At 39.3% G+C, this 17,417-nt stretch overlaps 1 long non-coding RNA gene and 1 other non-coding gene across 2 annotated transcripts in view; one reads left to right on the forward strand and one right to left on the reverse strand.

The window, feature by feature from the left end:
• LOC144286002 (uncharacterized) overlaps positions 1-7,432 on the forward strand; it is a 57,414-nt gene extending 49,982 nt beyond the window's left edge. The window contains exon 3 of the long non-coding RNA XR_013354129.1: positions 7,057-7,432. This is a non-coding gene — a long non-coding RNA (uncharacterized LOC144286002). The remainder of the gene's footprint in view (positions 1-7,056) is intronic.
• LOC144287373 (U4 spliceosomal RNA) lies at positions 6,756-6,890 on the reverse strand. Its single transcript, XR_013355205.1, has one exon. It is a non-coding gene; the product is annotated as a U4 spliceosomal RNA (small nuclear RNA).
• Positions 7,433-17,417: the final 9,985 nt, after the last annotated feature.

Genomic DNA, 17,417 nt, shown 5'->3' on the forward strand with positions numbered 1-17,417 from the left:
CTTACCAACCCAAAGCTTCTGGATTTTCCACTTCCATCAGTCATTTGGCGTCAAACTATATGATAATTACATATCAAAAACCTGAAGACTTCATACACACAAAACCTGTCAGAACTAAAAAATGAATTCAGTAAAGTTGCAGGATAAGAAATCAATATACAAAAATCAGTTCTATACACTAATAATAAATTATCAGAAAAGAAACTAAGAAAACAGTCCCATTTACAAATGTATCAAAAAAGGGATGCCTGGGTGGCACAGTTGGTTGAGCATCTGACTCTTGGTTTTGGCTCAGGTCTGATCTCAGGTCCTGAGATTGAGCCCCACTTTGGGTTCCTCATTGAGTGGGAAATCTGCTTGAGATTCTCTCTCTTCTTCTCCCTCTGCCCCTCCCCACTGCAAGCTCTCTTTCTAGCTGAAATAAATAAATGAATCTTAAAAAACAAAACAAAACCCAAATGTATCAAAAAGAATAAAATGCCTAGGAAAAAATTTAACCAAGAAGTGAAAGACCTATCCACTAAAAACTATAAAGCACTGATGAAAGAAATGAAGACACAAATAAATGGAAAGATATGCCATGCTCATGGACAGGAAAATTAATATAGCTATGATGTCCATATTACCCAGCAATCTGCAAATGTATGCCATTTTTCATAGAAATAGAACAAACAATCCTAAAATTTATATGGAACTACAAAAGACCCTGAATAGTCAAAGCAATCTTGAGAAAAAATAACAAAGTTGGAGGCATCACAGTTCCTGATTTCAAACTATATTACAAACCTATATTAATCAAAACACTAAAACATTGGCATAAAAAACACATAGATCAGTGAATCAGAATAGAGAGCATAGAAATAAACCCACACCTACACAGTCAATCAATTTATGACAGAGGAGCCAAGAATATTAAGTGGGGAAAGAACAGTTTCTTCAATAAATGGTGTTAGGAAACTGGACAGCCACACAGAAAAGAGTGAAACTGGAGCACTATCTTACATTATACACAAAAATCAACTCAGAATGGATTGAAAGTAAGACCTGAAACTATAAAATCCCCAGTAGACGATAAGCCCCTTGACATCAGTCTTGGTGATGATTTTCTGGATATGACACCAAAAGCAAAGACAACAATAGTAAAAATAAACAGGTGAAACTACATCAAACTAAAAAGCTTTTGCTCAGCAAAGAAAACTATCCACAAAACCAGAAGGCCATCAAAAATGGAAGAAATATTTATTTTTAAAGATTTTATTTATTTACTCATGATATATATATATAGAGAGAGAGGCAGAGGCACAGGCAGAGGGAGAAGCAGGCTCCATGCCAGGAGCCTGACGTGGGACTTGATCCCGGGACTCCAGGATCACTCCCGGGGCCAAAGGCAGATGCTGAACCGCTGAGCCACCCAGGGATCCCTGGAAGAAAATATTTATAAACCATATATCTCATATAGAGTGCATATACAAAATATACCAAGAGCTCATAAAACTCAGTTATCACAAAACAAAATAAAAAAACACACAATCCAATTACAGAATGAGCAGAGGATCTGAATAGACATTTTTCCAAAGAAGACATACAGATGGCCAACAGGTATGTGAAAAGGTGCTTGACATCACTAATTACCTGGGAACTGCAAATCAAAACCACAATGAGATATCACCTCACACCTGTTAGAATTGCTATAACCAAGAAGAAAAGAAATAGCAAGTGTTGGCGAGAATGTGGAGAAAAATGAACCCACATGTGCATTGTTGGTGGAATGTAAATTGGTACAGCCACTATGGAAAACAGAATGGAAGAAAACAAAAACAATAATTCAACAAGATATGTGTACCTCCATGTTCACTGCAGCATTATTTACAATAGCCAAGAGATGGAAGCAACCTAAGTGTTTATGTATTAATAGGTAAAGGAAATGTGGTGCACACTTGCATGTGCATGTGCACACACACACAAACACACATGCTCATACATACACAATGGGATATTATTCAGCCACAGAAAAGGAAATCTTACCATTTGTGACAGCAAGGAAGGATCTTGACAGTATTAGGCTAAGTAAAATGAGTTAGAGAAAGACAGATACTGTGTGATCTCATTTATATGTGGAATTTAAAACAAACAAACAAAACCAAACATAGTTATAAAATAAGTCCTGGGCTTGTAATGTGCAGTATGATGACTATGGTTAATAATACTGTACTGTACATTAGAAAGATTCTAAGAGAGTAAATCTTAAACATTCTCATCAGAAGGAAAAAATTGTAAGAATGTGTGATAATGGATGTTAACTAGACTTATTGTGGTGATCATTTAGCAATATATACAAATATTGAATCATGTTGCACACCTGAAATTAGTATATGTGAATTATATCTCAATTTTATTTATTTATTTATTTATTTATTTTAAAGATTTTATTTATTTATTCATGAGAGAGAGAGAGAGAGAGAGACAGAGACACAGGCAGAGGGAGAAGCAGGCTCCATGCAGGGAGCCCAATGTGGGACCAGATCCCGGTCTCCAGGATCACACCCTGGGCCAAAGGCAGGCACTAAACCACTGAGCCACCCAAGAATCTCCAACCATTGATCTCTTTAAGATGACTTTAGCCTCACTTTTTTTCTCTGTTTAAATTATTTCCTCTGTTCAGATCTATGAATTTCTAATACTTTTCTCTTTCTCTGATCTTTTAAGAAACTCCTAAGTACCTTACTAGTGAAAAGCCTATGACAACTTGGTTTTTCTACTCTCTTACCTAAAAGCAAATATACCAAGAACTAGAAATTTGGGGGACCATATCAGAATTCTGTTAAAAAATGTTTATAAACTATGTAGCATAACTATGTCTTGAGAAATTATGTTAAATTTCATAATTTTCTCTTTTCTGTCATAACAAGTGGTCAGTCAAGTGTTTTTAAATTTATTTGATATCAAATACTCAGGAATTCAATCTGTACTGTTTTTATGAGAAAATCTAGACTACTTTGTGATAATCTGCTATAAAAATCAATCAATCAGTAAGTTAGTTAACAATTTATTGAACATTTACTATATAAAGGCTGATGTGCTAGGTGCTGAATAGAGTACTGGTTTTAAATCTACCATCAAGAGACTTGTAGACAAATTGAAGAAAATAAGAAAGCGAATAACCCAGTGTAGCCTGTAATACGAATAAGACAGTCTTTTATTTCTAGCCCTACCTTGATGCTTTCATTCATGGCTTCCTGTGTCTAGATTCTTTGATCCTCAAAGGAGGGAAAAGAAGATATTTGGGGTAAATCTGAAACACAGCTGGATTCTCAGGGAATTCTCTGGACTAGATATGAACTTGTTTTAAGCCACTGTGCAGTCTCACCTTGACCTGGACTTCTGCAGTAAGTTGCAACAAGACTAGAGCAAGTTTGGGTGAATTTATTTCATAGCAATTGCCTAAGTAACACTAGTTCCAAAACTGCCATCTGGTGGCTTAGTCAGTTGAATGTCCAACTCTTTATTTCAGCTCAGGTCATGATCTCAGGGTTGTGGAATCAAGCCCCACATCAGGCTCCATGCTCAGTGTGGAGTCTGCTTGTCCCTCTCCCTAACCCCCCTTCCTGGACTCTCTCTCAAATAAATAAATACATAAATAAAATCTTAAGAAAAAAATTTTGAAAACCCACCATCTTTTCCACAGAATAGGATATTTGCAAATCGCATATATCAGATAAATGTTTAATAGCCTAAATATATAAAGAATTCCTACAATTCAATAACAACAAAAAAACTATTTAAAAATGGGCAAAGGACTTGAATAGACATTTCTCCAAAGAAGATATACAAATGGCCAGGAAGCACATGAGAAGACACTTGTGTAATTAACCATTTGGGAATCATGAGATACCATTTCAAACTTAGAGTGGCTATTATATAAAAAAAATAGAAAACAAATGTTGGTGCATTAGTAGCAAAAATTAAAAATGGCATAGCCACTGTGAAAAACAGTTTGGCAGGTCTTCAAAAAGTTATATTTAGAATTATATGACCTAGCAATTCATTTTTCTTTAAAATATTTATTTATTTATTTATTTATGAGAAACAGAGAGGCAGAGACACAGGCAGAGAGAGAAGCAGACTCCATGCAGGGAGCCCGACACGGTACTCGATCCGGGGTCTCCAGGATCACGGCCTGGGCGGAAGGTGGCACTAAACTGCTGAGCCACCCGGGCTGCTTGCAATTCCATTTTTTTGATATATACCCAAAAGTCTTGAAAGCAAGAACTTCAACAGCAATTTGTACAGCCATGTTCATAGCAACATCATTCACTAAGGACAAAAAAGTAGGAACAACCCAAGTTTTCATTAACAGATGAATGGATAAACAAAATGTGGCACAATGGAGTATTATTCAGCCTTAAAAAAACAATGAACTTCTGATACATGCTGCAACAAGAATGAACTTGAGGACATTAATGGGGATCCCTGGGTGGCTCGGTGGTTTAGCGTTTGCTTTTGCCCAGGGTGTGATCCTGGAGTCCTGGGATCGAGTTCCACATCGGGCTCCCTTCCTGGAGCCTGTGTCTCCCTCTGCCTGTGTTTCTGTTTCTCTCTCTCTGTCTCTCATGAATAAATAAATAAATAAAATCCTTTAAAAAAAAACTTGAGGACATTATACTAAATGAAACAAGCCAGTCCCAAAATGACAAATGCTATATGATTTCACTTATAGGGGGTACCTAAGGTAAGCAATTCATAGAGACAGAAAATATAATAGAGGTTAGTAGGTGCTGGGAGGAGGTGAGAAAGGAGTTATTGTTTAATGGGGATTGAGTTTCAATTTGGGATGATGAAAAGTGCTGGAAATGGGGACACCTGGGTGGCTCAGCAGTTGAATGCCTGCCTTTGGCCCAGGGCGTGACCCTGCAGACCCGGGATCGAGAACCCTGTCAGGCTCCCTGCATGGAGCCTGCTTCTCCCTCTGCTTGTGCTTGTGTCTCTGCCTCTGTGTGTGTGTGTGTGTCTCTCATGAATAAATAAATACAATCTTTAAAAAAAAAGAAAGAAAAGTGCTGGAAATGGACACTAGTGATGGTTGCACAACCATCCATTCAATTTCACACCTAAAAATGGTTAAAATAGCAAATTTTGTGTTATATATATTCTACCACCACAATAAAAAATATTTGCAAACAAATTAGCACAGTTTATTTATTTATTAAAATATTTTATTTTTAGGTAATCTCTGCACCCAACATGGGGATCAAACTTACAACCCTGAGATCAAGAGTCACAGGCTCTTCTGACTGAACCAGCCAGGCACCCCCCAAATTAGAACAATTTAAAAAGGAAAAATAAAACACCTGCCATTTTCAGTAAATGTTCAATGAATCATCTTCAGATCTCATTTTTTAGTGAACTTGTCTTTCCCATGTTCCCTAGGAGAAAGGGTAACCTGAAGCAAACTGGACAAATCAGATTCCCTCTCCCAGGAATTTGGAATTGAGAAGCTGAGAGACTGAGGCAATTGGTGGATGGTGTGTGCTTGAACAAAAAGGGCTGTAGAAGCTAGGCCATGGCAAACCAAAATCCATGTGCAGGCTCAAGTCTGGTGATGCACAGAAGCTCAACTGGGGAGAAAATGGAGACCATAGACCAAGCTGTTGTTAGGAGAGGTGGAGCAAGAAGCTTGTTTATCACTCCATAGCTTGTCTTGTTCTGAGCTGGTGGCATTTAACTTAATGTGATAGTCTTTGTCTTATACTTCTTTAATATAATGAATCTACTACCTTATTTCCATTATGACTGCTTCTACCCCAGACTAAAGCTTCATGATCTTGCACCTGGATTGTTCCAATAGCCTGTTCATTGGTCTCCTTGCTCTACTCTTGTCCAATCCATTTGCCACAATACATAAAACATAAATTATAAGGCTTAAAAACATAAATTAAGGATGCCTGGGTGGCTCAGTGGTCAAGCGTCTGCTTTTGGCTCAGGGCGTGATCCCGGAGTCCCGGAATCGAGTCCCACATGGGGCTTCCTGCAGGGGGCCTGCTTCTCCCTCTGCCTGTGTCTCTACCTCTCTTTCTCTCTCTGTGTCTCTCATGAATAAATAAATAAAAACTTAAAAAAAATAAATTAGGTCATGATACATGTCTGTTTAAAATTCTTAATGGGTGCATCCCCGGTGGCTCAGCGGTTTAGAGCCGCATTTGGTTGTCCTAGAATCCCCGGATTGAGTCCTGCGTCGGGCTCCCTGCATGGAGCCTGCTTCTCCCTCTGCTTGTATCTCTGCCTCTCTCTGTGTGTGTCTCTCATGAGTAAATAAATAAAATCTTAAAAAAATTTTTTAATTGCCTCTGTGCTTTATTTTTAAAGAATTTATTCATTTTTAAAGAATTTATTTATTTATTCATGAGAGACACAGAGACATAGGAAAAGGGAGAAGCAAGCTCCATTCAGAGAGCCGGTCATGGGACTCGATTCCGGGACTCGACCCGGACCCAGCACTCTGGGATCACGTGCTGAGCCAAAGGCAGACGCTCAACCGCTGAGCCACCCAGGCGTCCCAGCCTTTATGCTTTATTTATTTATTTATTTTTGAAAAGATTTTATTTATTCATGAGAGAGAGAGGCAGACACAGGCAGAGGGAGAAGCAGACTCCCTGCAGGGGGCCTGATGTGGGACTCCATCCCAGGACCCCGGGAACACGCCCTGAGCCAAAGGCAGACGCTCAACAACTGAGCCACCCAGGTGTCCTGCCTCTATGCTTTAAAATGAAATCTAAGCTTCCTTATATGACTTCTAGCAACTATATGATTGGGCTCTTGCCTCCCTTTCCAATTAGCAATAATCGCGCCTCGGATAAACCTCATTGGCTACGATACTGCCACTGCGCAAAGCTGCCTCCCTTTCCAATAACATCACATATCACTTCTCCCCCACACTCATTATAATCAACCACTACAGTCTATTTGCGTGTGTGTGCGCGCATGCCATGGTCTAGTTTCTTAACTGGAATACAACACACTTCACTAGTTTTGAAGGTTTATTTTTGTCTTGTCTTTCAGGTCTCAGCTTATGTCACAAGTTATGACATTGTCGTTTGTCAATGTCTAGAGACATTTCTGATTGTCACAACCGGAGGAGTATGTTACTGGCATCTAGTGGGTACAGGCCAAGGATCCTACTAAACATTCTAGTAACAGGACAGCCCCCTCCAAAAAGGAATCATCCAATCCAAATGACAATAAGTACAGAGGTTGGAAACCCTACAAATAACACCCTATTTAAAGTGGCTTTATTTCATTGCTATGTTTATTTCCTTCAAGGCACTTATTCATAATAAGAATTTATGTTATTTGTTGTTTGTTAATTCTCTGCATGTCCCATTAAAACATGAGCTCCATGAAGTCCAGATTCTCATGTGCCTTGTTCACTGCTGATTAAATGAATGAATGAATTCCATGAACCTGTAACTACTCGATTTCTCAACTAATTTTGTTTTTGAGAGAGAGAGAAAAAGAGAGAATGCACATGCACACATGTGCAAGGAGGAGAATGAGGGGGATGGGCAGAGAGAGAGAGAGAGAGAGAGAAAGGAAATTTTAAGCAGTCTCCACAACGTGGGGCTCGATCTCACACCCCTGGGATCATGACCTGAGCCAAAATCAAGAGTTTGACACTTAACCAATTGAGCCACCAGGTGCCCACTCACTAATTTAAAGCTTTATTTAAAAAATTAATCTAATTCATTTTCAGAGAAGCATCTACTTTTATTAATTCAGCCATTATTTTTTTAAAAATATTTTATTTATTTATTCATGAGACACACACACAACACAGAGAGAGAGAGAGGCAGAGACACAGGCAGAGAGAGAAGCAGGCTCCATGCAGGGAGCTGGGACTCAATCCCGGGTCTCCAGGATCAGGCCCTGGGCTGAAGGCGGCACTAAACCGCTGAGCCACCTGGGCTGCCCCATTATTTTGTTTTGAATACCAACTATGTTCCAAGCAGCGAGCTAAGTGCTGGTATATAATAGGAAGTAACACATGGCTCTTGGTCTTAAAGAGCTTATAAGTCAAGTGTTGGTTGAGAAGGGATACGTGTAAGTTAAAAGGCCATTTATAGTTTGGGATGCTGTGGGGAATTAAGGGGGAATTATGGTCTCTGCTCTCAATGGGCTTAATGGGTGTGGAATGAGGGATGCATACAACTACAAATACCAGAAAAGAACACAAACAAGAAAAACAAGATCTGTACCAGCTATGGAAATCAGAGACGGCTTTCCAGAAGAGGTGTTACTTGATTTGAGACATGTAAGAAGACAGATGAAAGTTTGATAAAATAGAAGGAGGAAATGGAGAAAAGGAAAGAGGGCATTCCAGGCAGAGAGAATGGCAAGAGCCAAGGCACAAAAATGTGTGTGCCAGAAACAAGTAGATGTATTTGGCTAAAGCACAGGAGACCAGTGAGAACTTAGGCTGGAAAGGGAGTTTGGGTCCAAACTGGGTCAGTTGAATATAAATACAAATGACCCAAATCTTGCCCACATTTCCTATAATTTAGAGAGCATTTCCTCTATGCACACCAGGAAAGGGAAGCTTAGAGAAATGTGGTGACTCACAAATCATTAGTAGACCTTTATTGTTTTGACTGTCAGGATTTGGGGGAGGTTCCTGGCTTACCAAACCTCCCAGGACCTTGGTATGATGACACACGTGAAGAGACAGAGCTCCTGATATATAATAGGGACACTTCCTGTCTCCATGTATAAACAATGTGTTGCTAGATTTAATTTTTTTGGAGGGGGGATTAAAAGGCTCAAAGAGGAGTACTTTTCCTTTTATTCCAAGGTATGATAGGAATGGATGTATGCTAATGAAGGAAGGATAAGGAAACAGGAGGGGGACCAAATAACGAAAAGAATAGGTCAGTTTGTTTGAGAAACAAGCTATGCTGAAGCATTTATTTGCAGAATTCCAGTTGCCATAGCAATTGGATGCTGTTCTTTCCACTGTTCCTCCTTTTATCCTTTGCATGGTCTTTAAAGAAATCATTTCCTAGACAGATGTAGTCCTTGCTGTTTATCATAAGGATTTTGGAACATTTCTTTCTACCTGCTTCCCCTTTTAGCAGTCCAAATCCAGCCACTCACCTGGGAAGAGTTGAATGGTGCTGGCCATTTCAGGACCAAGATCTTAGGAACAGAGCTTTACCCAGGCAGATCTAGTGGAAATGTCCAACTGCTGCCTTCTGAAACATCCCAGTGTATAAATAAATGATAAGTATAGGGACTAAGTAAAATGTAGAATGGCTTGGGGAAAAAAACTAACTTACAGACAGAATAGTCAAAATTCTTTAAAACCCAGAGTAAGAATTATCCCTTATTGGGAAGAAACAATAATGGTTATGAGTTTCATATTGTCTTACTCCACTGGATCCTCCCAAAAACCCTATGAGCCAATCATAGCTAATATTTACTGAGTACTTATTTTGTGCCAGACACTCTTTAGACCCTGTGTTATCTAAACTATCACAACAACCTTTGTTGCAAATGATTATCATTATTTCAAAATTGAGAAAGGATCATAGACTTAATTATTGAATACCAATGATATGCCATGGTACTGGGTAAGCACTTGGCATGCATTTTCCTGTGGCAAACCTTGGAAGTGGTTCTATATTTTGAGGACCAAGGAGGTAAAATAGCTTGCCCAAGTCTATATAGTAAAGAATAAGAAGAAACACAATTCAAAGCTAGGCTTCTTATTCCAAAGCCCATGAACTTAAGCACTCCAAAAATAGAAATGGAAGTTGAGTTTAAAAGACTTGCCCCCCAAAAAATAAAATAAAAGATAAAAGACTTGCCCAAGTTTATACAATCAGCAAGTCACAGATTGAAAATCTCAATCCATGTTTATCTATTTATTTTATTTTTTAATTTTTATTTATTTATGATAGTCAGAGAGAGAGAGAGAGAGGCAGAGACACAGGCAGAGGAAGAAGCAGGCTCCATGCACCGGGAGCTCAACATGGGATTTGATCCCAGGTCTCCAGGATCGCGCCCTGGGCCAAAGGCAGGCAATAAACCGCTGCGCCACCCAGGGATCCCAATCCATGTTTATCTAATTCCATAGTAGAACGGCTGACATTTCACAATAAGAAAGATAATTGAAAATATTTCAGTTCTTTCGTTTAAGCTAACTCTGAAAGCAGAGCCATCGAACTGGGTACTATTTCACTATACTCTTTAAATATAGTTAGTTCCCTTAGAAGTTAGTTCATGAATCACTAGCCAGACTTTTTGGTTTCCGGCTACTAAATTGTAAATTTATGTGGCAAATGGTTCCTGTTCTAAAGGTGTTTATCACCTGTTTAGGGAACTAGACATTTAAAAAGGAGAGAAGGAAGGGAGGCAGATAGGAAGGGAAGAGGAAGTGAAGGGAAAAAAATAGTATGGGAGGTGAGATAGACCAGGTATTTATTTTTTTATCTTTAACTTCTGGACCTAGTGAAGATTGACTTTTACTATGTCCATTCTGTAGGTGAGACTAGAATGGATTTTGCTACTAACTGGTGAATGTTCAATCTCTGTGCTTTTCAAACTTTAATGTACAGATTATCATGGGGATCTACTTCCTCCAACATAAAATTTCCACTGGCTTGTCACAGCATCCAACATTTTTCACCCATAGATCTTTGAGTTAAAATATCTCTCCTATGAGGTGCCTGGCTGGCTCAGTTGGAAGAGCGTGCAACTCTTGAATTCGGGGTCATGAGTTCGAGCCACACATTAGTCGTAGAGACTACTTAAAAATAAAATAAAATAAAGTCTTAAGAAAAATCTCTCTTGAGATTTTGAATCTTTTGATTCAATAAAACTTTTGAATAAAAGTTTTATTCAAAGGCAAACATATAGGGACACCTGGCTGGCCCAATCAGTGGAGCATGCAACTCTTGGTTTCAGGGATGTGGATTTGAGCCCCATGTTGGGTGTAGAGATTACTTAAAAATAAAATCTTTTGGGATCCCTGGGTGGCGCAGCGGTTTGGCACCTGCCTTTGGCCCAGGGCGCGATCCTGGAGACCCGGGATCGAATCCCACATCAGGCTCCCGGTGCATGGAGCCTGCTTCTCCCTCTGCCTGTGTCTCTGCCTCTCTCTCTCTCTCTCTCTCTCTATCATAAATAAATTTAAAAAAAAATTAAAAAAATAAAATCTTTTAAAAAAAATCTTTATTTATTAGAGAGAGAGTGAGCCTGGGGGGCAAGGGGGCGGGCACAGAGAGAGAGGAAGAAGCAGATTCCCTGCTCTGCAGGGAGCCCGACGTGGCTCAGTCCCAGGACCTCAGGATCATGACCTGAGACAAAGGCAGATGCTTAACCAACAGAGCCACCCAGATGTCCCTTAAAAATAAAATATTAGGGCAGCCCTGGTGGCTTAGCGGTTTAGCGCTGCCTTCAGCCCGGGGTGTGATCCCGGAGACCCGGGATTAAGTCCCACACCGTGCTCCTTGCACGGAGCCTGCTTCTCCTTCTGCCTGTGTCTCTGCCTGTCTCTCTCTCTCTCTCTCTGTCTCTCATTAATAAATAAATAAAAAACCTTAAAAAAAATAAAATCTTAAAACAAAAAAACAAAAGCAAACAGGTCTTCCTGACTGCCTTTTGCTTGCCTTCCTGCCCCCTGATTCCCTCTCTTCCTGAATAATTCAGTCCAAAAGCCATTTAGTGGGGCTGAGCAAGGTAGGTGTCCACATAAAGGGCAATGTGAACTGGGTGCAGGTTGCTTGGGGAAGGGGCATCATGGATATGGGTGGTTATTTGGAAAATATGGGGGAATTGATTCAATGAGTAAATAATGAGAATATTTCACTGTTGGAGTCATATATGGAAAGGGAGAAAACTAGAATGGCCCTCTCATGTTATGTTAGAATTGGACTTATCAGGGTGAACTCATATTTTAACATGTATGGAAATAGACATAAAAGCAAATATAGAGTTTAATGTATGTGAATGTACACACACATACATAATACATATACATATAAACAATATTGCATATTACACACAACGTATATATACATTTATATAACTTCTATACATATATATGTATAGATATCCTTTAGCTTCTAGAGAACCTGGAAATAGCAACAACCCAATACCAATGAGCACATAGTACCCATATCTTGGTTCCTTTTTTTTTTTTTTCCCTAAAGTAGGCTCTATGCCCAGCATGGAGCCCAACTCAGAGTTTGAACTCACCACGCCAAGATCAAGACCCAAATGAAATCAAGAGTCAGATGCTTAACTGACTGAGCCACCCAGGCACCCCTATCTTGGTTTCTACACAGTACTCTATGTTAAAAGATGGGGATTGGGGATGCCTGAGTGGCTCAGTCAGATAAGCATCAGACTTTTGATCTCAGCTTAGGTCTTGATCTCAGGGTCGTGAGTTCAAGCCCCATGTAGGGCTCCACACTGAATGTGGAGTCTACTTAAAAAAAAAGGTAGGGATGCTCAGAGAAATAGCGTATTCCAAGGCTGGAAAATGGAAATTACAAAATAAGCTTGGGCCATCTTATCCTGTACCCCCTCTAAAAAAAAGTAGTACTCAAAAGAATGATGAGGTATATCAAAAGGACACAGAAGCCAGCTCAAAGGGGTTAAATCTGGGACAATTAGAGAATCAAAACAAATAATGATAGTAGTGGATATACAACATAGGAATCTATGAGTCCATATTGATATAAATTTAAAAATGGGAAAACTAGAAAGATTTTTTTTACACTTGAATGCTAACTAATAATCACAGAAAGAAGACTAGAATTAAAAAATCATCATTTGGCAACCATAGTAGTCATAGTTAATTAATCCAAGAAACATAGTGAATACTAAAATTAATGGGTGAAAATTTGATGAGGAACAGGATATTTACATAGTCTCAAAATACTTCCTCACAAAATACTAATTACAAAGTGAAAAAAGAGAAACTTTAAAGTGGAGAAACTTGGCAAATACATTAATCAAGTGATCAAATTTACTATCACCAGTAACAGCACAAATTAAAATTGTGTACCACTTGATGGGATGCGGTGAGAAAAATAATAGCATTGCTTCTATTTTAATTCTGCCAAAAATGGATTACCTGAATCTAATCATTAGGAAACATCAGATAGAAGCCTGCTAGCCCCAGCCTGGTAAAGGAAAATAAAAAGGGAACATCAGACAAATCCAACCTCAGAGATAGTCTACAAAATAATTGGCTAATAGTCTTCAAATGTGTTAAGTATTGAAAGTCACAGAAAGATTAAAGAACTGCTATTACAGTTGAAGGTCACAACTAACATATATCTTAGATGGACTCCATAGCTATAAAGGATGTTATTGGGACAATGAGTGAAACATGAATAGGTTCTGAGTCTGATATGGCAATTACGTTTCAATTTTTTTTTAAAAAAGATTTTATTTATTTATTCACAAGAGACACAGAGAGAGAGAGGCAGAGACACAGGCAGAGAGAGAAGCAGGCTCCCTGCCCAGAGTCCAACATGGGGCTCAATCCCAGGACTCCCAGATCACGACCTGACCTGAAGGCAGATGTTCAACCACTGAGCCACCCAGGCATCACTTATGTTTCAGTTTTGATGGTTGTATTGCGGTTATGTAGATGAATATCCATGATTGTAGGAATTACACTCTTAACATATTTGTGGATAATGGGACATTGTTGGCAACTTTCACCCGAATGGATTAGGGTGGGGGAGGAGTTATTCATATTCATATTCATATTATTATTATTATTATTAAAAATTTATTTATTTATTCATGAGAGACACAGAGAGAGGCAGAGACACAGGCAGAGGGAGAAGCAGGCTCTCCGCAGGGAGCCCGATGCAGGACTTGATCCGGGATCCCACGGTCAAGCCCTGAGCTGAAGGCAGATACTCAACCACTGAGCCACCCAGGAGTCCCTATTCATATTATTCTTGCCAAAAAAGAAAAAAGTAAACTTATGATGTTCGAGAAGCGACTCATTATCAATTAATAACATCTATTAAGTGTATTTGATATTAGTATCTAAGCAGTGTATTTTCTGACTCTAACCTACAGGCATGATGACATTAAATAATCACTATTTAGCAGTATGGTTGACCCTGTTTGTTGCCTTTCGAACTGCTGTTCCTTTCTCCTGTTTTTTATTGCTAACAGAACCCAATTTTTTAAAAAAGATTTTATTTATTTATTAATGAGAGACACACAGAGAGAGGCAGAGACATAGGCAGAGGGAGAAGCAGGCTACTCGCAGAGATCCTGATGTGGGACTTGATCGCAGGATTCTTGGAACACGCCCTGAGCCGAAGGCAGATGCTCAACCATTGAGTCACCCAGGCGTCCCCAGAGCCCCAATTTTTTTAGATTTTATTTATTTATTCATGAGAGACACAGAGAGAAAGAGAGGCAGAGACACAGGCAGAGGGAGAAGCAGGCTCCATGCAGGGAGCTCGACATGGGACTTGATCCTGGGTCTCCAGGATCACACCTCAGGCTGCAGGTGGCGCTAAGCCGCTGCGCCACCGGGGCCGCCCCCAAAGCCCCAATTTTATTGAGATATGGACACCTCGGTCTTCACTATCCCCTAAAGGTGAATTTTAATTTGGTCTAAGCCGATCATAGTTTAGGCTTGGGCATGTAATAAAATTCTAGTTAATGATACATGAAACAGATCTGCTGGGATGGGGAAGAGACCCTTGGGGAAAGATGTTTCCTTGCTAATAATAAGACATACAGAATGAAATGGTTCCTCTTGATGTGGTCATGTCTACATGAGATAACCCTGGAACTGCAGCAGCCATCTTAGAACCAACCCAACAAGCTAAAGATGACAGAGAAGATGGGACACCTGGGTGGCTCAGCGGTTAAGCATCTGCCATCGGCCCAGGGAGTGATCCTGGGGTCCTGGGGTCCTGGGATAGAGTCCCACATTGGGCTCCCTGCATGAAGCCTGCTTCTCTCTCTGCCTGTGTCTCTGCCTGTGTCTCTGCCTCTCTCTCTGTGTCTCTCATGAATGAATGAATGAATGAATGAATGAATAAATAAATAAATAAATAAATAAAATCTTAAAAAAAAGATGACAGAGAAGAAAGATGGGGGAAAAAAGCAAAAACCTTCTACATCCATGATAATGTCATTTGCTGCTAAATTAACCAACTTAGTAATCACCCTAAGTAATCCCTTAGTAATCATCCATCATGTGCGATAATAATTTATCTTTTCTTATTTAATTTATTATTGTTATTTTATGTAAACTCTAAGCCCCAAGATGGGGCTTAAACTCACAACCCTGAGACCAAGAATTGTATATTTTACCAACTGAGCCAGCTGGGTGCCTGTAAATTTTCCTTGTTAAATAATTTGAGGGGTGCGTGGCTGGCTCAGCTGGTTAGGCGTCTGCCTTCAGCTCAGGTCATGGTCCCAGGGCCCATGGGATATAGCCCTGAGTCAGGCTCCTTGCTTAGTGGGGAGTTGGCTTCTCCCTCTGCCCCTCTCCCCTGCTCATGCTCTCATTTTCTCACACACTCTCATAAGTAAGTAAGTAAGTAAGTAAATAAATAAATAAATAAATAAATAAATAGACAAATAAATAAAATCTTTTAAAAAATAAATAATTTGAGCTGGAGTTTTCTGTTACCTGCAACCAAAGCAGCCAAATTGAGAAAGACAGCCCAAAGAAGTTTTTAGTCCACACATTTTCTAAGCTAGACCTAGTTCCCCTAAGAGGAATAGCCCTCTGCCTAGGTAAACTAACGTATGTACCCTATTTCCACAAATTTGGATGTGGTTTGAGTTCATGGAAAAAGATAGTGAACCAAACACTTCTTTAGCTCACACCTGAAGCTTGACATGATGTTTCTGGAAACCTAATGGTGTTATACTGGCTGGAGTATAAGCCTTTGATTTGACACTTCCCACCATGTGGACTGTTCTGGTTGATAGATTACAAAATTTTTCTCCAAGATTTATAGGGAACATTTCATTCTTTAGCATAATCCCAATGATATATGCTATTGTTTATTCTTTCACATCCCTTTACCTAGTAGCTAAATTTAATGTAAAGGTCAGAAATTAAAATGTTGTGAAAATCTCTGTTAACTGCATACTAAATAGATTCTCACTGAATAAGCACATCCTTCTCTTGCCCTTCCTTCTTAGTCATATATTATAAGTGCTTGAATAAGCTTTGTGTTTCTGTCTTATTTTTTAATAACCTTCACTTGTGGGGCACCTGGGTGGCTCAGTTAGTTAAGCATCGGCCTTTGGCTCAAGTCATGATCCTGGGGTCCTGGGATCCAGCCCAACATTAGGCTCCCTGCTCAATGGGGAGTCTGCTTCTCCCCCTCCTGCTTCTGCTCTCTCCTCTCGAATAAATAAATAAAATCTTTAAAAAAATTTTTTTAAATCTTAAAAAACAAAATAATAATCTTCACTTGTTTTATCAGATTTCCCCCCCATGTTCAATTTCTGTCTTTTTGTTGCTCTTTTGGTCACACGGTCATATTAGAATAATATGATGGTTAAAAGTTTGAAATGGGCTTTTCTTATTTGCTGTAATTTTTAAAAAATATTTTACTTATTTATTTGAGAGAGAGTGAGAGAAAGAGAGCATGAGCAGGGAGAGGGATAGAGGAAGGGAGGGGGAGAACCAGGCTCTCTGGTGAGCAGAAAGCCTTACGCAGGGCTAGGTCCTGGGACTCGAGATCATGACCTGAACTGAAGGCAGCTGCTTAACTGACTGAGCCACCCAGGTGCCCCTTATTTGCTGTGATCTTAAATAAGTTACATAGCTCTACTGGGCCTCCATTTTCAAATCCATCAAATAGGGATTTGAACAGCACCTACCTCATAAAGTGATTGTTAGAATCAAGTGGGAGGGGTGCCCGGTGGCTCAGTCGGTTGGGTGTCTGCCTTCAGCTCAGGTCATAATCCCAGGGTCCTGGGATTGAGCCCCAATTGGGTTCCCTGCTCAGCAGGGAGTCTGCTTCTCCCTCTGCCTCTGCCCTTCCCTCTGTGTGCTCTCTCTCTCTCAAAATCTTAAAAAAAAAAAGAATCAAGTGAGAAAATGAATAGAAAGATCTTTGTATAGCACCTTTCATTTGGTAACTCATTAAATAATAGGAATGTAGTACTAAAGTTTCACCTGTACATCATATTATATAACGTTCTGTAGAATTTTATTTATAATAATTTTTAAAAATAGTTCTCTATTAATAGACTTCAGGAGATAATAGTGGTTGGTCACATTTGGCTTTGGAGTTGAGCAGAGCTGTTTGAATCCCATTTTTACCATTATTTATTTATTTTTGGAGGGTTCATGAGCATTTTATTTATTTTTGTATTTATTTTTAAAGATTTTTAAATCTTTAAAAGGTATA

Source organism: Canis aureus, chromosome 16 (assembly GCF_053574225.1).
Source record: "Canis aureus isolate CA01 chromosome 16, VMU_Caureus_v.1.0, whole genome shotgun sequence".
Classification (NCBI taxonomy): domain Eukaryota; kingdom Metazoa; phylum Chordata; class Mammalia; order Carnivora; family Canidae; genus Canis; species Canis aureus.